This window comes from Lynx canadensis, chromosome D3 (assembly GCF_007474595.2).
Source record: "Lynx canadensis isolate LIC74 chromosome D3, mLynCan4.pri.v2, whole genome shotgun sequence".
Classification (NCBI taxonomy): Eukaryota; Metazoa; Chordata; class Mammalia; order Carnivora; family Felidae; genus Lynx; species Lynx canadensis.
This window is the reverse complement of record NC_044314.2, coordinates 59,527,584-59,552,270: the sequence shown is the minus strand read 5'-3', so window position 1 is coordinate 59,552,270 and position 24,687 is coordinate 59,527,584. Positions and strand designations below refer to the sequence as shown.

The 24,687-nt window shown below is 39.2% G+C and overlaps 1 protein-coding gene across 2 annotated transcripts in view; it reads right to left on the bottom strand.

The window, feature by feature from the left end:
* Positions 1–24,428, bottom strand: part of RALBP1 (ralA binding protein 1) — a 47,170-nt gene extending 22,742 nt beyond the window's left edge. For both annotated transcript variants that reach the window (XM_030336018.1, XM_030336019.1), the window contains exon 1: positions 24,356–24,428. The gene's annotated coding sequence lies outside the window, so the exon portion shown is untranslated. The remainder of the gene's footprint in view (positions 1–24,355) is intronic.
* Positions 24,429–24,687: the final 259 nt, after the last annotated feature.

Below are 24,687 nucleotides of genomic sequence, written 5' to 3'. Positions count from 1 at the left end.
GTTAAGCATCCAACTTTGGTTCAGGTCATCTCACGGTTCGTGGGTTTGAGCCCTGTGTTGGGCTCTGTGCTGACAGCTCAAAGCCTGGAGTCTGCTTCAGATTCTGTGTCTCTGTCTCTCTCTGCCCCTCCCCTGCTCACACTCTGTCTCTCTCTCTCTCAAAATAAATAAACATTAAGAAAAGAAAAAGTTAACAATTATTAACTCTTGGAAGTGGTAAAATGGGAGAAAGATTTTTATTCCTTCTATGTAGTTTGAAACTTACCATGTGCTTTTATTACTATTATTGTAAAAAATTGAAAAAAATGAACAGAGCATGTTTTTAATTTCATAAAAATCATGCAGCATTTAAAATCAAGCTTTTAGTACTATTTAATAATGTGGGGAAAAACAACTTTATTTATAGCACAATATCAATATTTAAGTACATAAACATTTATGCAAACAAATCATAAGAACGAGAACGTGAACAATTTTCTCTGAATTGAAAGATCATAAGTGACGTAAGTTTTCTTCCTACCCTTCTACATTTCATAAATTTTGTACCCACTATGCATTATTGCATAAAAAGAGGAGAGAGTTCCATTAGAGGATCTGTAAGCATCACTCTAATTCTTCTGTTTTTCTGTTTGGCTATTGTTTTTTAAAAGCACATTCTATTCTCTCTTCAATCGAAGGCATCGTAAGTTTTGACACTCACAGGATTTAGGTGGAGCTGGGGCCCAACAGCGTAACAGTTACACATTACAGGTGAGCAAACTGAGCTCCAAAGACGGAGGAGCCAGAAGACAGCCCCCCGAGAACACAGCCGTACAGCACAGAAATAAAACCCCTTACAGGCATCCATCCCACCCACACTCCACCACTTGGTCTCGTGCTCCCCTGGCTTTGCCAAGGCTGTCTTCACTCCCAGGAGTCCAGCCCTCCTTCCAGCACTTTTGCATGGCCAACTGCTACCCCTCCTTCGACATGGCGCCTGAAAATGGGCATGAGGAATCTTTTTGAAGTGACAGAAACAGGCTAGATTTGGATTGTGGTGATGGTTACACACACTGGTTAATTTGCTAAAAAAATCACTGAATTATACACTTAGAGTAGATGGATCTGATGTGTATGTAAATCACACCTAAATAAAGCTGTTTAAAAAAAAAAAAAAAGGTCAATTACCAGCAACTCTTTCTCCAGGAATCCTCCCTCATCACTCCTTTTCTGTGCCCCCCAAATCTCTGGAACACACCTCCAACACCTCCAGCACTGCATGCACCGTGCTGTGTTTTCACTGCCTGCACACCCACTTGTCCTGTCCAGCAAATGTGTGAGCTCCAGCATTTAACACAACACAGAGCATTATGGGAAGTACTCAAGCATTTACTTAATGAACTACTTAGTTTTTTCCATGTTCTCAACATATTGTGTCTGCTGATGAGACGAAGACTAGAAGGAATGAACCTGACCTTTAGCCGTACATTTTAGTTAAGGAAACAAAGCAATGGAGCCCGAATTTTATTTGAGCTCCTGTGGTTTCAGCCATGTTCATATACATTAACTAACCTTAGTACATAGTGTTAGAAAAGAAGTACTTTTTCGTGTTCACAAACAGGGGAACCAAGGCTCAGAGGGCCGCAGTAACTTACATTAGTCACATTGCAAGGAAGAAGTAAAACTGGGATCTTCTTTCCACTACGCTGCCCTTTGCATGAAACACCCAGAAGAGAGGACATTCATGCCAGAACAGCACAGTTAAAGGCACAAGCAGAAAACACGGGGCTTATTTGCAGGATGGCTGCAAGCCTGGTCTGACGGGAGCAGTTCCTGGGAAGGAGGATAGGGAAGGCTCGGAAGGACAAGGTGGACTCTGAACTGAAAACCAACCGAATGCCAAGCTGAGAACTTCAGCCTTGATGTGGGAGCTGACTCATCACCAATTCCAAAGCCAGTAGTGACAAAACTGACGCTGAAAGGAGTCGGAGCAGGAACATGCACAATCAAATGCCACACAGGCATGTGGTCATTCTCTCCCGTGTTCCTGTGGCGTTTTGTAACTTACGCCTATGCGCACACTCACACACATTCTCCCAGCTCCTTTACTATCATTACTCAGTTTCCATACTAGACTGATGAAGAAGACACGTTTGTTCATAAAGTGCTTAACAGATTATCTTGCAAAAACTACTTTAGAGAAATATTTGTTGACTTGCTTCCCTATAGTTGGGAATGAGTGAAAGGAAGGGCAGCAAGTAGCAGCATATGAAGGGGTGAAGGCCTGAAAACAGGATGATTTAAAGGCAACAACAACTGGTGTTTCCATTAAGGCACACTGTTTTGAGAACTGGGGAGCCGCAGCAAGCCTAAACTCCACCAAATAAAAGGGCAGAACAGGCCTCAAATGGTCCAATTTGTTTCAGTATAAATAGCCAAAGATAAGAAAACAAAAATTAGAAATTCCTACTTCTAAATTTGTAAACATTTGAAGAAAGAATACCTATCATTATTCCTCCTGGTAAGCACAACTAGAAATCCTGGATAATAGAGTTAAAAATAAACAAAAAACAGACAAAAGACAAAAGGCAGAGAAGAAGGCTGGTGGGTTAGGGACTTCAGGATTCTAACAACAACAGAGCTGTGAGTTCCCTGCATTTTCTTTTTGCCTCTACATCTCAGATGTGCTTCTCAAGAAGCCCGAAACCCAGAATCCCAGACAGGCACAGATAAAACAACAAAAACCTGCTCTCTCTAGCCAAAGGACCAGGAAAGGGGCTGCCTTGCAAGACGAAAACTTCCAGATAATAATGGTCTACCCTAGGCAAACACCAAAAAACCTGAAGTTCTGCCCCTATCTGCACCAGTAAGAGGGAGATTAGATTTGTGCCCTCAGGTGGTGGCCCAGCACCCCCGCTGGGGGTTGTCAAAAAAGGACAAGTAGGGAGCTGGGGCCTTTCACACCTGTCAGCTGGTTAAGAGTGCTCTGCTCCTGCAGGGGTGTCTATGGAGACCAGGTGAAGAATCTGGACCTCCACCCCACACCCCCAAACTGTAAGTAACTAAGCACCCTGCTCCACTGCTGCTGGGTAGTCTCACAGGACACCTAGTGAAGAGTCAGAATTTTTCATCATCACCCAGTGGTAGTGACGCCACCCCACCTGAGTGTCAATGGAGACCACATGGGAAAATAAAAGCAAAAGAGAAAAAAATTAATTCTCCAAAGAAAAGGTTAATTGTACAGAAAGCAAATCACAACACGTAGAATTAAAACCAGTAATTACATCACATGCAATGGACTAAGCATTCCAATAAAAAGGTAGGGATGGGGCGCATGGGTGCCTCAGTAGGTTAAGTGTTTGACTCTTGATTTTGGCTCAGGTCATCTCACAGTTCATGAGTTCGAGCCCCACATCGAGCTTGGGATTCTCTCTCCCCCTCTCTCTGCCCCTCCCCCATCCACGCACACCTCTCAAAATAAATATTTTTTAAAAAGACAGAGATAATCAGACTGCACAAAAAGCAGATCCAACTGTATGCTTTTTACAAAAGGTCCACTTTAGAAATAATTATTACACACGGGGCGCCTGGGTGGCTCAGTAGGTTAAGCGTCGGACTCTTGATTTCGGCTCAGGTCATGACCTCACGGTTCGTGAGTTCAAGCCCCACACTGGGCTCTGTGCTGACAGCTCAAAACCTGAAGCCTGCTTCAGATTCTGTGTCTCCCTCTCTCTCTGCCCCTCTCTTAGTCGCACTCTCTCTCTCTCAAAAATAAAAATAAAACATTAAAAAAAAATTAAAACTGTAAAGGAGGGGAGCCTGGGTGGCTCAGTCAGTTAAGCATCTTTCTCTCAGGTCATGATCTCATCGTTTGCGAGTTCAACCCCTGATTGCGATCTGCACCGACCCTGTGGAGTCTGCTTGGGACTCAATCTCCTTCTCTCTCTGCCCCTTCCCCACTCACGCTTTTTCTCTCTCTCAAAATAAATAAATAAACTTTAAAATAAGATAAAATTGTAAAGGAAAAAATGGGAATGGGATGGCAAAATCTTAGCAGCAAAATCACTAAACACATTGAAAATATTAATGCACAAACATTAAAATACTAAAGATTATATGTTGCATATAAAATACAGTACAGAACCAGGAGTTGCACTATACTAAAGGTAAAAAGTGTTACCTCTGCAGTATCTGACAAAAAGTACTAAAAGTATAAAGCACTTTTATGACAGTTACCGCTGAGGTAAAGCAAAGAAAAAGTTTCATAAAACTAGACTCAATGGTTTAAAAACATTCACTTTTCCTAAAAAATAAAATAAAAAATAAAATAAAATAAAGTAGAATAGAATAGAAAAATAAAATAAAATAAAATAAAATAAAATAAAATAAAATAAAATAAAATAAAATAAAAGGGGCACCTGGGTGACTCAGTTGGTTGAGTGTCTAACTCTTGATTTTAGCTCAAGTCACGATCCCAGGTCATGACTTGGGATCAAGCCCCATAGGGCTCTGCGCTCAGCATGGAGCCTGCCTGGGATTTTCTCTCCCTCCCTCCCTCTCTCTCTCTTTTTCTCCCCACCCCATTCCTCTACCCTGCTCTCTCCAAAATTTAAAAAATAATAAAAATAAAAACATATACCTTTTCTCCAAAGAACTAAGAGAATAAAATTATTCTTTTTTTTTTTAACATTCATTTATTTTTGAAGGTGAGAGAGACAGAGTATGAGTGGGGGAGGGGCAGAGAGAGAGGGAGACACAGAATCCAGAAGCAGGCTCCAGGCCCTGAGCTGTCAGCATACAGCCTGATACGAAGCTCGAACTCACAAGCCATGATATCATGACCTAAGCCAAGTCAGATACTCAACCGACTGAACCACCTAGGTGCCCCGATACACATTATTCTTAAAACAGTCTTTTCTCCTCTGGTACCAGTATTAATCAGCTCATGTAATAAGAATCATCCATGCAAAAGGACAAAGTAATATAAGTAGGGAAGAAAGAAAGATTACTAAATTAAAGTCTCCCAAAATGAGCTTCTGAGAATAACTCTAATGTTTTATTATACTTGATAATATCTACACAGAAAAAGACCTATGCCAGAAAACCAAGAACTTGCTTAACTAGTTTATAAGTCAAACAAATTCAGCATTTTATAAACGTTCTTTATTAATAAATACCAGGCTAAAACTCAGTAGAAGCAGGTCTTCCTTGTTTTTATAGTTTTAAAAAATAAGCTGTAAACTAAGAGTCTCCAATCTAAATCTCCACAAGAGAATCCAAATACGGGCTCATTAATACATTACCTACTGAAACTCTAACTAGCATTAACCTACTATTTGGGAATGCCAAATTTTGTAAATAGTATCTGGACACACAATACATTCTTGTTCTTCAAATGATGTGGAAAGAAACTTTCTCAGAATTAAAGTTCAGATCACAAGAGACCACTAAGCACCCCACATAGTAACTGAAGAGACCCACACTGAAGCACATTACGAAGTTTCAGAGCATAAGGGGACAGAATGAGATTACTAAGAGATTCCTCCAGGAAAAATACTTACAAAGATCAGGACCAATATGTCAACAGAAACACTGGAAATTTAAAGACAATGAAGAAATATCTTCAAAACTCTAAAAGAAAATTAGTTCCAACAACGATTCAAGTGTACAGGTAGAACATAGACATTTTCAGACACACAGCATCAAGGAATGTACTTCCCATACACTTTCTCTTGAGTTCCAAAGACCTGAGTGCAACCCTGGAAAGCAGCAAAGGAAGCCCCAGGAAAAGCAGGCCTGTGACCAACTACTGACTCAGTCCACAGTGACACAGGAGGAAGAGTTCCCAAGGACAGTGGGATGTACAGACCTCTGACCATGTGGAAAAGAACAGTAAAAGAACAGCTCTTCTGGTGAAGAGCTGCTGGGGCTTTTGGAATAAATTGGTCATAAGAACAGGATAGAAAAACATATAAAAACAGAAGGTAACCAACCATTAACTGTAAGGAAAAGAAAAAGGCAGATGAGAAAATGAAATTGTAGTCTATCGCCTAGCTCAGCATTACACATTTGTCCAGTCATCATAATGAAAACAATGAACACTGACTCAATCAAGCTCTGTGACAGGCAGGATTGCATCAGAGGGCCTAAGGGAGGGAATTCTGGAAAAGGTATGAGACCTAAATCCTCATCTACCACAACACCCAGTTATTTGACAACACCTATAACTGGTATCTTAAAAAAACAGCAGTGTAAATATATTATTTAGAAATAAGGAAATAAATAACTATAACAAAAGAAATAAGACTGAGGGGGGTGCAAGACTGAGGCAGGGAATAGCGTTTTCCATTGTAAGTCGTTCAGTACTATGTTGGGGGGGTCCCCAAGATCATCCCATGACCCACATAACTCCGCATATAGTCATACCCAAGGCTGAGATTTATTACTATGAAAGGTTGGCAAAAACAGCAAAAGAAAAGGCACATGGAGAGAAGTCCAGAGGAAACCAGGCTCAAGCTTCCAAGAGCCCTCCTGCAGTGGGCTCACAGAGACAGGCTGAATTCTTTCAACAGTAACGTGTGAAGTGCTGTCTGCCAGGCAGCTCCTTAGACTGAGCCCAAGGTCTTTGTGGAGCCTAGCACGTACAGGACTCCAGACTCCCAGAAAGAAAGCAGGTTATTCAGCAGAAACCGCACTGTTTTTACCAACAGTTGAGACACAGTAAGCCACTCTTCTCATCTAGGAAAAGTTGAATGTACTGTGCAAAACATAACATCAAGTTTTCCTGTGTCAGCCAGGACTGACTTTGCAGGCAGGCCTTTCGATGGACGGCAGTCTCAGCCAGCTGTAGTAACTCTACACGAGCACTACTGGATACCTTAAACTATCTTAAGAATTATTCTGATACAATTTTAAAACTTAAAAAAATCATGTCTCACACACACAAAGAAGGATGCTGGCAATCTTATTTTAAAACCAAATAAAAGAGAAAAAGGGATTTCTCTTAAAATATGAACGTTACCGTCCAAGAAAAAAAATGTTTTAAGTTTATAAACAAAATGGGACCTATGTAATCCTTCAGATGAAGCAGATAGGGTTTAGAGGGGTTCATAACATCAGCAGTGAGATTATCCCCATGATAGTATGCTTGAGGTTTATGACCTATGCCCAGTAAATGCACACGAGTATTCACATTTACAAGCTTGACGACAATTTCTCATGCACGTCCCCACAGATCAATTGCCCTTGTTACATAATTAGTCCTTTCAAATCTACTAACAACTATTTAGGGCTGTACCTTAATAGAGATTTTACTCTTTATGTGAAGTTATTGTTTCTTTTCTATACCCTTCTTATATATTGTAAGACTTCATCTTTAGTTTCTCCCCTACGCCCAGGTGTCTATCCAAACAAACAAACATTTAATTAGAGTCCCACATGCCACTCACAGAAATTCACTGAATGACATAGTGGATTTCATGTTTTCTACTCAGCTTCTAACATTATCAGTGTCACTGATTAAAATAATATGCCTACGGGTGCCTGGGTGGCAGTGGGTTAAGTGTTGTCTGACTCTTGATTTCAGCTCAGGTCATGATCTCAAGTGAGTTTGAGCCCCACACAGGGCTCCATGCTGACAGTTCAGAGCCTGCTTGTAAATCTCTCTCCCCTTCTCTCTGTCCCTCTCTCTCTCTCAAAATAAATAAACTAAAAAAAAAAAAAAAAAAAAAAAAAAAAAAAGAAACAATATGCCCAAGATATTCATGTAAAAGAAAATTTAAAAATTTTAAATTCTGAAGTTCATTATAATGAAAATGAATGCATTTTCAATGCTGACAACTACTATACAATTAATGACAAGAAAACAGAAAAACTAACAAGTTAGTTCAGGAAATTAACATAATGCAATCTGTAAAATCAACCCCCAGATGAGAATGAAATCTGAAGACCATAAGAAATAGACTCATAAATACAGAAAACAAAACTAATGGTTGCCAGAAGGGAGAGGGGAGGGCAGTTAAGCAAAATGGGTAAAGGGTAGTGGGAGGTACAGGCTTGCAGTTATGGAGTGAATAAATCACAGGGATGAAAGATACAGCATGGGGAATATAGTCAATGGTATTGTAACAGGGTTGTGTAGTGACAGATGGTAGCTAGGCTTGTGATGAACAATGCATAATGTATAGACTTGTGGAATCATTACCTTGTACACCTGAAAGTGACATAACAATGTGTGTCAACTATGCTCCAAGGTAAAAAATAATATAAAAGAGCATAGCTTATGTCCTTTATTTAAAGTGAAAGTTCAGACTCTAAGGATTCGAATGTCAAGTGTTGGAAAATGAGCAGCCAAAACATACAGAAAATAATTCCACCTTCTGTCTACAAGGTAGGCTGGAAAGGACACAGTTCAGTCCTATGTGCAGCTGCCCAAATCAAAAAGTAGAGATGTATATTAAGTATCAGGGGAAAACCCACAGTGGACTCTTGCCTTTAAACAAAATCAAAGTGGTATCACTAGCAGTCATTCTATACACAGGACAAAAAAAGTTTTCTTATTAAAAAAAATCATAATACATATCATTCGGTACTTATCAGTGAAACAGAACATTTTTAGAGGTATGGTATACCCTTTTGAGGGGTGAGAAGACAGGCCTCCTTCCTGCCACATTTCATAATCAGATACTTCCTGCCACATTTCATAATCAGATAATCTATTCTCAAGGAAATCTTACATGAGAATTTAACTGGAGAGTATAAGGACAAACAAACTTTATTTAACAATAACTTTTAAGACACACACCAAAGGAGGTACCTGGTTGGCTCAATAGGAAGAGCATGCCACTCTTGATCTTGGGGTTATGAGTTCAAGCCCTATGTTGGGTGTAGAGATTACAAACAAACAAACAAACAAACAAACTGAAAATGCACACCACTGGTTGCAACAGAAACTGGGCAGAAATACCTAGTCGATGGTTCCCAAACAGTGCACTGAGGCACCCAGAGCATCTTAAGCCAAGTCATAAAAGAGCCATGGGGCATCTTCAATTTGAGACAAAGAGCAGTGCTCAACATCTGTCAGACACTGTACAAACTACCAGCTAAAAGAAGTTCAATTTCAACATTAGGTTGAGCTACATTCCTGTCAATGGCATATTTTTGTTAAGTGAGATTTTGGGGATAGTAGCTATAATTTTTTTTTAAGTACCATGTGAAAATCAACATGGGATAAGAAATGACAGTGGTAATGTCCAATCTGATTACAAAGTTATTAATATGTACAGTATCCAGCAGGCACAGGCAAACCATTTAGTTATTTAAGAGTGAAATAAAAATATTATCTTCTCTTTCAATTTATGTGTATTTTTTTCAAATATGAACTAAATTGTCATGACATAAATACACATGAAGTTGTGTGAACATAACAACATAACATGGAACTATTAGACATTTCCATTAGGCTGACACCAGATCTCAGAGCAGGATATGTACAAGACGAGACTGAAATATCATGTCATTAAAAAAAAAAAGTTACAAAAGATGCTTGAAATCAAGTCCAAATGACTCAGAAGGCAACTAGAAGATGATCCCACTGGTCAAAAATTAATAAAATAATTGCAATGGACTAAAATGTATCAAGTATATTTAAATCCATGAGTTCATAATATACTCAAAAATAAAATTCACTGGTCACTTTGCAGGATGCTAGAGAACCATCTCATTATTTGGAATAGCTGGTAAATAAAGGGGGAAAAAGGCATTTATCCTGAACTTCCATTACAAAGTGTTGATGCAGCAAATTTATTTTGATCAAAATCTTCCACCTAATAAACAAAGAAATGAAAGACTATCACCACTTAATAAGCAAGTTAAAAATGGGTACTGGTAATGATTATCAATGGCTGCTAATATCTTACGCAAAAAAGAAACACCTTAATGTGCTCTCTGATGGACACACACATCAGCCTTGCAAAAATAAGCAAATAAAATCTTAATCTGATTAAGCTTCAAAATCTAAAGGGTATGGAATTTAGTTTCTTTAGTTAATATTTTGTAAGAAAAAGAGAGCGGGGAGGGTAAACATATAAAAATTAAGAGACTTAAGACCAAGAATGAGAAGACAAGCCACACTGGATGAAAATATTCATAAAAGACTATAATGTAACAAAGGACTGTTATCCAAAATGTACTAAGAACTCTCAAAACTTAACAATAAGAAAACAAATCCATTTAAAAACGGGGCAGAACAGACACCAAAGAAAATATACAAATGACAAGTAAACATATGAAAAATGCTCCATATCATTAGGGAACATTTCTAATTAAAATGATTAACCTGATTAAAAAAAAATCTAGATTTTAAAAAAATGATATATCTATTTTTAAAATTGTTGGGGCACCTGGGTGGCTCAGTCAGTTAAACGTCTGACTTCGGCTCAAGTCATGATTTCACGGTTCATGAGTTTGAACCCCACATCTGGCTCTGTGCTAACAGCTGAGAGCTTGGAGCCTGCTTCAGATTCTGGGAGAGAGGGAGCTCTCTCTCTGGCCCTCCCCCACTCACACTCTGTCTCTCTCAAAAATAAACATTAAAAACATTAAAAAAAATGTTTTTGTTAACTACGTATGGCAAAGGATGTTAACTAGACTTCTTGTGATCATTTTGCAGTATATACAAATATGGAATCATAACATTGTACACCTAAAATAAATGTCAGTTATGCCTCAGTTAAAAAAAACAAAACAAGAAAATACTATATACCTATTAGAATAGCCAAAATCCAAAATGCTGACAAAACCAAATGCTGATGAAGATATGGAACTATTATTCAGTGCTGGTGGAAATGCAAAATGGCAAAGTCACTTTGGAAAACAGGTTAGCAGTTTCTTATAAAACTAAACATCCTCATACAACATACAATGCAGCAATCACACTCCTTGGTGTTTTGGTATTTACCCAAATGAGTTGAGAGAACTTATGTACACACAAAAACCTGCACATAAGATGTTCATTGCAGCTTAGAGAATTACATTTATTCATAATTGCCAAAACTTAAAAGCAACCAAGAAGCCCTTTCATAAGGGAATGGATAAATAAGCTGTGATATATTCAGACACCAGAATATTATTCAGTGATAAAAATAAATGAGTGGAATCTTAAATGGAGGAAGAATTTTAAGTGCTGTTACTAAGTGAAAGAAGCCAATCTAAAAAGGTACATACTGGGGCGCATGGGTGGCTGAGTCAGTTAAGCAGAGTTCAAGCCCTGCGATGGGCTCTGTGCTCACAGCACAGAGCTTGCTTGGGATTCCATCTCTCTCCTTCTCTCTCTCAAAATAAATAAATATACAAACATTTTAACATAATAATAAATAAAAACAAAACAATTTTAAAGGCTACATACTGTACTGACTCCCATTATATGACATTCTGGAAAAGGCAAAACTCTGGAGACTGCTAAAAGATCAATGGTTGCTGTGGCTGTGGAAGGAGGCAGGGAAGGAAGAACAGACAGAGCACAAAGGATTTTTAGTGCAGTGAAAACACTGTGTGATAACACAATGGTAGGTACATGTCACGTATTTGTCCAAACCCACAGAATGTACAACACCAAAGTGAACTTTAATGTGGACTGTGGACTCTGGGTGATTATGAAGTGTCACTGTAGGGTCATCAAGCATAACAAATGTACCACTCTGGCAAGGGGTGAAGGGGGTGCTGATAATGGGGTAGGCTATGCATATGTGGGGGCAGGGGGCATATGGGAAATCTCTATCTTCTGCTCAATTTTCCTGTGAATCTAAAACTGCTTTTAAAAAGTCTGTGAATTTAAAAAAAGAAAAAGTAACCTAAGGAAAACCTAAGGAAGCTAAATTTAATGTCATAATATGCTCATTTTCTTAAAACACTAAACTTAAGTTGAAAAACTTGGATGGTATCTGCTGCTTTCCAATTGTGTTACCACACTAGCGTGTTAACAATATAGACTTCAACGAGCCTCTTCTCCAGTTTTACATCCACACTTTTGTTTCCCATGATTTTCCTAAGCGGAACGTCAAAGGTCTTGATTTATTATTTTAACTTCCGAAGAAACTACTTAAAATTGCCAACATCTTAAAATTGCTACAATTTATAAATTTTCCTTACAAAGTCTTCTTTCTAGTATAGGAGAGGGGAGCTTTCTTCCTCATCTTCCCTCTCTTTTTTCTCTTCAGTATTTCTGTATCCAAACTGGGGGCACCTGGGTGGCTCTGAAAGCAATTCCAAATGTTTCACTAGTATTTTTGTTTTTAACAATTTTTTATGCAGAAGCTTCATATCTAAATATTTGTACAACTTTCTAAGGCAATCAGTTTTAAGGACTTCACTCAAAGAAATAGGCCTAGTTGGGGCGCCTGGGTGGCTCGGTCAGTTAAGCGGCCCACTTTGGCTCGGGTCATGATCTCACGGTTTGTGAGTTCCAGCCCCGCGTCGGGCTCTGTGCTAACAGCTTGTTGGAGCCTGGAGCCTGCTTCGGATTCTGTGTCTCCCTCTCTCTACCCCTTCTCCACTCATGCTCTGTCTCTCTCTCTGTCTCTCAAAGATGAATAAACATTAAACAAATTAAAAAAAAAAAAAAGAAAAGAAATAGGCCTAGTGCCTGGTACGCAGCAAGTGCTCAACAAATATTGATTCCCTCACTCCATGTACTACAACTGTTTAGAATGGAAGATATACATGTTTAAAGATATACATGTATCTTTGTATGTGTATAAAATATCTCTGCAAGAACATACAAGAAATTAAGTTGTTCTTCCTTTGGCAGCATCTTTAACGGCTGAGAAAAACACAGTCATATTTGTCTCATGCAGACTCCCTTCCCTCTGTAAGGAAACTGGGAAATATCCCGACAGAGAGCTAATTTGGTAAATAGGAAGTATATTGGGCTCTGGAGTCTGATGATCTGGGCTCGAATCTTAACTCTGTCTGGAACACAACTATGGGTTTTGACTAAGTACCATCACCTTTCAGAGACCAAACTTCCTTATCTGTACAAAAGAATACTGACATCTGGCAAGGCATTGGCAAGATTAAGTAGAATGGAATCCCTCATATATAGTAGGCACTCAGTAAGCAATAAGAAGATTAGCCAATATTTACTTGTGCTGTTAACTATAAAAAAAGCAAGAGTATAAAGATGTCTGGACAGAGCACCTGGGTGGCTTAGTCGATTAAACGTCTGACTCTTAATTTCAGCTCAGGTCATGGTCTCACCCTCTGAGATCAAGCCCTGCATTAGGCTCTGTACAGGCCCGATGCCTACTTAGGATTTTCTCTTTCCCTCTCTCTCTGCCCCTCCCCTGCTCATGCTGGCGCTCGAGCTTTCACTAACTTTAAAAAAAAAAAAATGTCTGGACAAAACTTGAAATTTTCTAAACTATATTTCTCCCCCATCTAACACTCTGAAAAATGAGGTTTTTCCTGCCTTTTCTTTGTGATTGTCCCTTTGAAAACCCCTCAAAAAATTTTAAAAACATCGTAAACACATTTAAAAAGCCAAGAAGAGGGGGGCCTGGGTGTTTCAGTCAGTTAAGCATCCAGCTCTTGGTTTCAGCTCAGGGCATGATCTCACGGTTCTTGAGTTCAAGCCCCGTGTCAGGCTTAGTGCTGACAGTGTGCAGCCTGTTTGGAATTCTCCCTCTTTCCCTTTCTCTCTGCCCCTGCCCCCTGAGCGCCTGCATGCTCTCAAAAATAAATAAATGAACTTTAAAAAAACTTAAACTTTAAAAAAATAATAAGCCAAGAAGAAACGTGGAAAAAAATACTGACACTACATGTGGCAAATATTTTATAAAATTTTTTAAAAAGAAAAAAAAGGGGCATCTGGGTGGCTCAGTCGGTTGAGTGTCTGACTTTGGCTCAGGTCATGATCTCACAGTTTGTGGGTTTGAACCCCACATTGGGCTCTGTGCTGACAGCTCAGAGCCTGGAACCTGCTTCGGATTCTGTGTCTCCCTCTCTCTGCCCCCGCCCCCACTCACACTCTGTCTCTCCCTCCTTCAAAAATAAACATTAAAAAAAAAAAAAGTAAAAAAAAAAGAAAAACAAGGGGTACCTGGGTGGCTCAGTTGGTTAAGCATCTGACTCTTGATTTTGGCTAAGGTCATGATCTCAGGGTTTGTGGGATAGAGCCGCACATCAGGCTCTGCACTGAAAGCATGGAGCCTGCTTGGGATTTTCTCTCTCAAAAAAAATAAACATGCATACTTTACATACTGTATGTTAGCCAATTTGACAATAAATTATATTACAAAATAAAATCTAAAAAAACATTAAAAATTTAAAAAAAAAGAAAAAAATGGTAGAGGGTATAAACACAAAACACACAAAAAAGAGACTTTAAAAATTAAGGAATAGGAAATTAAAGACATTTTCTTTTTTAACTGCAAATCTTCTGAAGATGAACAGGTCTGATACCCAATAATGGAAGGGTGTGTAGAAAGAGACACCCTAATACATTAGTAGTAAAAGTGTAAACTGATACATTTAAAAGGGCAATTTAACAAAACCTATCAAAAATTAATATTCTCACCTAGCAATTCCACTATTAAAACCTTATCCTCAAACACACAAAAGTAAGCAAGAATATAAGTAAAAGGATACTTAACATCACATTTATAACAGCCAAGAAACCTTTATTTACATTGCATCTCTATACACATCTAAAATCCTTTAAAAATAAAACACTGAGAAGAAGAATATGCTGGCTTACTGTATGCTACATGAAATTCACTTGAACTATACAAATACCAGGTAGCCTAAAAGTTAAGTGTAATGTAATAGATGGAATGTTGGCAAAATGCTGGCATAAGAAACAGCAAAAGTCCACCCCTCCATAAAAGCAACTAAAAACTTTTAGAATCAACTTTTCCAGAACAGCAGAAACTAACCCAAAGCTTGCAGCAATCCCAGGATTACTTATTCAAGACACCGCTAAATCTTGGTAAAAACACAGAGCTTTGTGGCATTTAACTTACTCTCGTCCTACCCTGAGCTCCGCAGATCAGTGGCAGCCATGAAAACAGCAGCACACGTTCCCAGCACTGGCCGGCAGAACAAACCTCATTCACAAACAAACTGAAACTATTTGTTTTGACCTACCTAAGGGCTCCCTGGAAGACTTTCTGAAAAGTCGAGCTTCATGTCACCTAATACTGCTACCTCAGACTTTCCCCAAAGCTAAAGCCACTACAGGACACAAAGGGTATTTCCCAAAAACATTTACAGGCAGATGTTTTCAGCGCTGCTGCCTGATGCAATGAGTAAAAGCTGGGGCAAACAAACTGACCAAAAAACCTTGAGTGATAAGGCTGGGCGATGAGATGTTTTGGGAAATAAAGACCTTGAACAGATTCCTGGGAATCTAGGACGCAATGTGTATGCCCAGGGCTGTGCACATGCTCAGGAATTTTGCCAGCTCTTGACTTTTTTTTTTTTCTTCCAGTACTTGGACTATGTCATCCCACCACTTCCTGGCCTCTATGGTTTCTGCTAAGAAGTCAGAGCAGTTGGCTGTTAAATGATATTGAGGATTCTTGTATGTGGGGAGTCACTTCTGTCTTGCTTCTTTCAAGATTCTCTGTTTTTCAACTGTTTGATTAAGAGTCTCAGTGTGAATCTCACTGAGTTTACTGTACCAAGAAGGCTCACTCTGGACGACCCTGACCTTTATACAAACAGGAAATTAAGACTAACCAGAGCTGTAAAGTGGCCAAGTGCTCAAGGAATACTTCAACAGTAGCACAACACCCCTCTGAACATACTGGGAGATGTTTTTGGTATGAAATGTTTTAAGGAAATACCTGTCCAATCATTAGCTGACCAATAAGCTAACAGAACACAGACTTCAATGGGCACACGTAATAAAGAATATATATACTTTAGAAAATTAGTTCAGAAAAGTTTCTAAACAACTAACAACAGTTACAAGTAGCAACAACCCTGGGGAAAGAGGAGAACCTAATTTCCAGAACTGCCATTTTATAATACTCAAAATGTCCAATTTCAACAAAAAATTATGCACATGTAAAGAAACAAGAAGGAATGGCCCACACACACAGGGGAAAAAAAAAGCAATCACCGGAAACTCCCTAAGGAATCCCAGATATCAGACTTACTAGACAAAGACTTTAAGATCTGATTTAAGTATGTTCAAAAGCTGAAGGAAATGATGCCTAAAAAACTAAAAGAAAGCGTAAGAATTCTGTCTCACCAGGTAGAGAACATTAATAAAAAGACAGAAATTACTTTTAGGGGCACCTGGGTGGCTCAGTCAGTTAAGCATCCAACTCTTGATTTTGGCTCAGGTCATGATCTCATGGTTCACGGGTTCAAGCTCTGCATCGAACTCTGTGTTAATGGCGCAGAGTCTGCTTGGGATCCTCTCTCTCCCTCTCCCTCCGCCCCTCCCCTGCTTACGTGTGCTCTCTCTCTCTCTCTCTCTCTCAAAGTCAATAAACACTAAAAATAAATAAATAAAAATTAAAAAATTATTTTTTAAAGAATCAAATAGAAATGCTGGAATTGTAAAGTATAACAACTGACATGAAAAATTCACTATACAGACTCAACATCAGATTTGAGAAGGCAGGACAAAGACCAGTGATCTTAAAGACAGGTCAATTGATATATATCAGTCTGGGGATCAGAAAGAAAAATTAATGAAGAAAATATAACAAAACCTAAGAGATCTGTGGTACACCATCTGGCATACCAAGTATAGTGGCAGTCCCAAAAGAAGAGGAGAGAGAAAAGTGAAGAAATAATATCTGAAGAAACTGTGGCTAAAAACTTCTCAAATTTAATGAAATATTAATCTATATATGAAAGAAGCTCACTAAACTCCAAGCAGGAGAAATTCAATGAAATTCACACTGAGGCACATCTTCATCAAATAGTTATAAAAACAAAGAGAGAATCTTGAAAGAAGCCCACGGAGGTGACTCATCACATACAAGGCATCTTCATTCATTAACAGCTGACTTCTCATCAGAAACCATACAGGCCAGAAGGCAGTGGGATGACATAATCAAAGTACTGGAAGGAAAAAAACTGTTAACCGAGAATCTTTATCTTGTATAATTATCCTTCAGAATTGAAAGAAAAAAATAATACATTCTCAGAAGAAAAAAATCTGAAAAAATTCATTGCTAATTGGCTTATCCTACAAGAAATGCTGAAGGGAGTCCTTCATGCTGAAATGAAAGGACACTAGACAGTAATTTGAATCCACATGAAGAAATAAAGAACGGCAATAAAAGTAACTACATAGGTAAATATAAAAGATAGCATAAATGTATCTTTCATTTGTATCTATTTTCTCTGCATAAAGCAACAGTTTTAAATCAGATGGACATACAAGGTATAAAGATACAACTTGTGACAACAGCACTAAAAGGGGAGTGGAGCTATAGGAGTACACTGTTGAAATTAACCTGTTATTAATCTGAACTAGACTAATACAAATTAAAATGTTAGTCATAACCCCAGGTTAACCACTAAGAACTAACTCAAAACTATGTAGTAAACAAAATATAGGAATTAAAATAGTACACTGCAAAGAAACAGGAAAGGCAAATGGAAGAAATGAAGAATAAAAAGAATTTTAAATATATAGAAAACAAACAGTAATAGGGCAGGAGTTCTTATTAATGAATAATTACTTCAAATATAAATTGGTTGAATTCCCAAAATTAAAAGGCAGACACTAGCAAAACAGATTTTTTTTTTTTTAAGATAAACTATCTATTGCCCACTTTAGGTTCTAAGACACAAGTTGAAAATAAAAAGATATTTCATACAACCAGTAACCAAAAGAGTGCTGGGAGGACTGGCTATACTAGTAACAAAATAAATTTTAAAACAAAAATATATTCTAAGAGACAAAGAAAAATATTTAATGATAAAACGGTAAGATAACAATTACAAACATATATGCACCTAATAACAGAACCCTAAAAGACATGGAACAAAAAAACTAACTAAATTGAAAGGAAAAACAGTTCAACAATAGTTGAAGACTTCAAAATGTATAGACTAACTAGACAAAACATCAATAAGAAAAAGAGAAGACTTGAACAATACTTTAAACTAAACCTAACAGAAATCCACAGAACACTCCACTCAACAATAGCAGAATACAGATTCATCCCAAGTGCACCTGGAACATTCTTAAAGAAAGATCATATGTTAGGCCATGAACAAATCTGAATAAATTTTATAAGATTGAAAGCACATAAAGTATATTCCCTGACCACAATGAAATAACAATGAAAATCAATAATTTGAAAAATAATTTTTTTTTTAAATTTTTTCAACGTTTATTTATTTTTGGGACAGAGAGAGACAGAGCATGAACGGGGGAGGGGCAGAGAGAGAGGGAGACACAGAATCGGAAACAGGCTCCAGGCTCTGAGCCATCAGCCCAGAGCCTGACGCGGGGCTCGAACTCCCGGACCGCGAGATCGTGACCTGGCTGAAGTCGGACGCTTAACCGACTGCGCCACCCAGGCGAAAAATAATTTTTAAATTAAAAAATATGTAGGAATCTTAACCAACATTTAACAGAACATCTGACAGACTAAGAATAGAAGGGAACTTTGTCAAACTGATCAAGGGCATCAGTGAAAAACCCATAGTTAACATTACAATTAATGGTGAAAGACTGGAAGCTTTCCTCCTAAGACCAGGAACAGGACAAGGAGATTTGTCCTTGCCACTTCTATTCAACATTGAACTGGAAGTTCTAGCCAGGACAACCAGGCAAAAAAAAAAAAAAAAAAAAAAAAAAAAAAAAAAAAAAGCATTCACATTGCAAAGGAAGAAGTAAAACTGTCTCCATTCACAGATGACAGAATCTTACATAGCAAACCCAAAAGAATATACTAGAAAATTATTAGAGCCAGTAAATGAGTTTAACAAAGTTATAGGATACAAGATGAAGATAGAAAATTAACTGTGTATGATGATACAGTCCAAAAATGAAATTTAAAAAAAATTCCATTTGTGGAGGTAAAAGGTACAACATAGGGAATATAGACTTTTCAGACCGGAGGACTCAACAATGTTAAGACAAAATAATAATGCCCTAACTCAAAGGGATATATAGATTCAATGCAAACTCTCAAAATTTCAACAATGTCTTTTGCAGAAATGGAAAAGCTGATCTTCAGTTTAACATGGAATTACAATGGGCCCTGAATCAAGCCACAAAAAATAATGAAACAGAAGAAGGTGGGAGACTTACACTTCCCGATTTCAAAAGGTACTACAAAACTATAGAATAGCCAAAACAATGTAGTACTGGCATTAGTATAAACATACAGACCTACAGAATTGATTTGAGTCCAGAAATAAACCCAAACATCTATGGTCAACTGATTACCAACAAGGGTGCCAAGACTATTCAATGGGAAAAGAATGGTCTCTTCAACAGATGGGTATGAAACAACTGGATTTCCACATGCAAAAAAACGGACCCATATCTCAGACCACGCATAAAAATTCACTCAAAATGAATCAACACCGAAACATAAAAACTAAAACCATAAAACTCTTAAAAGAGTACTAGCCTAAATTTTTACATCCTTGGATTTGACAATGGATTCTTAAATATGACAACAAAATCATGAGTAACAAAAAGGAAAAAATGGACTGTACTTCATCAAAATTAAAAACTTTTACTATCAGAAGATGTTATCAAGAAAGTAAAAAGACAACCTAAAAAACGGAAGAAAATATTTGCACATCATCTATTTGATAAGGGTCTAGCATCCAGAATCAACAAAAAGAACTCTTACAACGCAAAAACATAGAGACAACCCAATTTAAAGTGGGCAAAGGACTTGAGTAGGTATTTTTCCAAAGATGACCTACAAAAGCCATTGAAAAGATGGTCAATATCATCAAATCAAAACCACAATGAGATACCAATTCACACCCACAATGATAACTAAAATTTTAAAACCCAGAACATAACAAGTGTTGGTGAGGATATGGAGATACCAGAATCCCTACACTGAATGATGAAATGGTACAGCTGCTTTGGGAAACAGTTTGGTACTTCCTCAAAATGTTAAACGTAAGAGTCGCTATACGATCCAGCAATTCTGTTCCTAGGTATATACCCAGGAGGAACATACATCCACACCAAAACTTGCACATGAATATTCACACCAACATTATTCACAATAGCCATAAAGTAGAAAAAACTCAGTCACCAACTGATCACTGGATAAACAAAACATGGTGCAACCAGGCAATGGAAGATTATTTGGCAATAAAAAGGAATTAAGTCCTGATATATGCTACAATATGATAAACGTCGAAAACATTATACTGAGTAAAGGAAGTCGGTCACAAATGATAATATATATGATTCCATTTATACAAAATGTCCAGAGTAGGCAAATCCAGAGAGAGCAAGTAGGTTAGTGGTTGCTAATGGGTGGGAGTAGGCGGAATGGTGAGTGACTGACAATGAGTAAAAGGTTTCTTCCTCGGGATAATAAAAATGTTCTAGTTGACTGTGGAGATGGCTGCACAACTGTATGAATATACTAAAAACCACTAAATTGTACACTTGAAAAAAGCAGGCTTAAATCTTTGCCATGTTAAAAATCACTCCCTTAACCCTTTCTACCTTCTGCTAACACCTCTTTCCATTCTTCACAGCTAAGACTTATTTATTCTTGAAATAATCTACATTTATTTTCTTCACTCTGACCTTCTATTAACTCCTCAATTCAATAAAACCTAGTTCCTTCCCCAAAAGTTAATTGTATTAAGTAGAATTTAAGTTAAGCATTAAGTAGAATGTTACAACTGAACTTAGTTATTAAATTCAATAGACTCCTAACAATCCTTGTTTAACTCAAGTTCTCAAAGCAGTTAGAGCATAGCTTTTTTTTTTTTAATTTTTTTTTTTTTTTTTTCCTGGAGAGTTGGTTTTGAAGTATAACTTCCTTTTGAAATGATTCCATTTTGGCTTCTATGACATTTTCTCATGATTTCTCTGCATCTCTAAACACAGGAATTTCCCTTTCCAGGTCTTCTTCCTCTATCTGGCTTTAAATGTTATTCTCCATTGTCTATTTCCAGGACTATTCTCCATTGGTAAATTCTTCCTACATGGTATTACCTAAATCAAAGGTTTCAGCTACCACCTAGAATACAGCCTGCTGACTTGCACAGTAAGACTTCTCGGAGACTCCAAATCCACACACCCGACTCTGCAGCCAATGTTTCCACTTGAATGTTTCATAGATTAACTCCCTATTCAGTATATCCAAAAGCTAAAATACTGTTCCTCCCCAAGTTTGCTCCTCTTCCTGAAGTCCCTGTCTCAGTGCAGAGTTGACCCTTGAACAACATGAGTTTGAGCTGTGCAGGTCCACTCATATGTGGTCTTTTTCGATAAATACAGTACTGTACTGTAAACGTATTTTTCTTCCTTATAATTTTCTTAATAACACTTTTTTTTCCTCTAACTTTACCGTAAGAATACAGTATATAACACACATGACATATAAAATATGTGTTAATTGACTTTTTGTTATCAGTAGGGCTTCCAGTCAACAGCAGGCTATTAGTGGTTGAGTTCTGAGGGGGTCAAAAGCTATACATGAATTTTAGACTGCAAGGGGGGTCAGCACCCCTACCCCCTGCATTGTTCAAGGGTCAACTGTACTTTACCATTGTCTATTCAATCACCCAAGTTAAAATCCAACTGTAACTGAATCCTATGAATTCTACTTTCTCAATGTTTGTGCTAGGAACTTACTCCTGTGTATCTCCACTGATGCTACCTTAAATGTAGGGTCTTACTTGTCACCTCAATTATTACAAAAACTCCTAACCAGTCTCGCTGCACCCTGCCTTACCTCCCCTCCCTCCCTTCTGAAATCTGCATTCTGTAATACCAGAATGATCTTTCTAAAATGAAAACCTTCCAAGAATCTTTCCTGATTAAAATCCATGAACTCTATTATTATTTATAGGAAAAAAAACCCTCTAGAATCCCTAGAATGGCATGCAATGCTCAAGGATCTATCTAGGCAGCCTCATCTTCTGCTACTTCCCACCATAAACCCAATGCTATAGTTGTAGAGAACGACTTCTAATTTTTAAAAGTGTTCTATGCTCTCTCTAATCATGTCCAGCTTTCCTTCTGCCTTAAGTTCCTTTCTCTCATTTTCTGCCTCCGTCGTGCCTAAACCTTCAAGTTTAAGAATTTAAAGCATGAGGTACCTAACACAACACCTAACACACAGCATGGAGTTAATGGGTTGAGCTGGCCTAGGCTTCTCTTTTCTTGATGCTGTCTCAGTGACTCCTATTTGTTCACAAGATAAAAGTTGGAATTACTTCCACTGTGTATAAGACTATCCATAATTTCGCCTCTGCCAACTCACTATGGCAGCTTAGACCCCTGTGCTTTTGCTCACACTCCTTCTACCTAAATGCCCATCCTTACTCTTTTCATCCCCTCTATACATAACGTTTTCCTTACCGCTGCCACCTTTCTCAATCTCTTCTTCTCTTCCCTTAGGAAACTGGCCACTATCTCCTTTGTACACCCTGTATATGCCCACACTTTGTCCAGTCAAAATAATCTTAAAAACGTACTGTACTTGGTAACGGTTCAAGTCAGAGATAGAATCTGACCATTCTGAAAGCAGGGGCAGTGCCTTATCCATCTGGAAGTCTTCTTCACCTGGGACAGTACCCGCTGCTATGGAATTATTACTAGTAATTCTCCCATACTAAATGACCTGCATTCTTCCTTATTCCTCCCACATATACTAACTTAGGTTTCGATCAGGAATTTTCTTTCAAAAAGGACATATTTGGGGGTTACATTCAGGCCCAATCTCTCCTTGCCAAGCAAACAGCTGTGCAAACACAACGATACAAATTAAATATTCATTTTCTGACACTTCTGGTTTTCTAAATTAGAAAGACCTAAAATGAGAGATTATTGTGAAGAGAGAGCAAATTAAGTTATGGTACATGGCCTCAAGATTCTTTGTTCAAAGAATTACTGCCCTATGGTTACTGTTAAACTAACCTACTCCACTTAAATCTATGGGTCACTCTGAAAAGTGGGAACCACTCTACTAACTTCCTTCCTACCTCTCCTACTGCCAATACAGTTTACAGCAATTACTCATTTTCGGGAAGACACTCAGAAAGGAACTATCAAATCACCAAGATAACTGGAAACGTGTCAAGTGAGGTTACCTTTCTTATTCGCAGTCCCATTTTTTCATTTGGAAGTGCTGCCTCCATAATCACCAAACCAAAAGCGAGCTTGCTCCTTATCACCACTTAAATATTTTATGAATAACTCCCAAGTATGATGGAATGCTACCTAAAGTTGCAGCAGCCTTCGAACATGCCCACTCCACTAAAAAAATTCAGCGAAAGCTTTTCTAATCAGGCTAGATGGTGTGTGAACTCCATGCCCAAACGACTGCACTTCTCTTACCATGCACATTCAAAGTATCTCGACTTCACATTTTAATTACTGTCAAGAACTCTACTAGGCCTTAGAAGTAACAAGCTGCTTAGGCAAGAGGGAGGCTCGGAAGTCATGAATCGCAAAACTCCAAACAGCGTAATTATTTCAGGTTAAGACTGAGGTGTGGAATATTGTGTAAAACCTGTTCCACTCTGCTAAGCATAAATTTTAAAAGGGGGAGGGGGGTGCGACCTCAAGAAGAGCCTTTTGGCACAAGCATACTTGAGAATGAGTTGTAAGAAAGATTCTCAACTCCAGATCTGTCCCCATTCGCACTGAAACCTGAACGAAAGACCGAAGCACTCAAAGGAGCTCCACTGCTTCCATGCCAGCGGTGGGAAACATCAAGAGACTTTTCCTAGCCCACTGGGCAAGTCCCGGAGACGGGTCAATACTCCGGGTGCGGTGAAAAAACAGTGATTATATAAAAGACAGAGTCCCCTCTCCTCCGTTCCGTTGCCCAAGAGCTGCCCTGAGGCCTGGAGACTCAAGGGGGGAGGGGCCCGGTTCCCGACCCTCCTCCTCCGGACCCCGAGAGCACCAAATCACAAACGCGGGTGCCACGAGGGAGGCCCGGCCGGCAAATGGGAGGAACGGCCGGTAAGGGGGCGAGAACTGGGGAGAAGCCTGCCCGGGATGAACCCGCACTCGGGGCAGCCACGCCCCCCACCCCCAACTCCAGCCCCGCGCGCGGCGAGCTCCCAGCCCCGCACGCTGCCTGACAGACGCCGCTGCGAGGTGGGTGCGGAGAGCGCCCCGCGGGCAGGCGAGGGGCACCGCCACGACCCCCGCACGCCACCGCTGGCCGCCACTGACCTGTGCCTGACGCCGCGCGACCTCCCGCCCCGCCGCAGCCGCCGCCTCCTCGCGCTCACCGTGCCGCCGCAGCCACCGTAGGCGCCTCCTGCGCTGCGCCCCTGGCCGGCCTCGGGCGCCCCATTCCCACCCCGCCCCAGCCTCCGCCTGTTTACAATGATTGGGACAGAACGGGACGAGCCGGCCCAGCGCGCACGCGCATTCCCTCCTACCGCCGCTGCCGGCTTCCCGGGTCCTCCTCTCTGCGCTGACGGCTAAAGCCGTCAAGGGCAAACGCCCTGTGCCCTCGCGCGGGGCACGCTGGGAGGCGTAGTTCTCCGACGCCCAGCGCC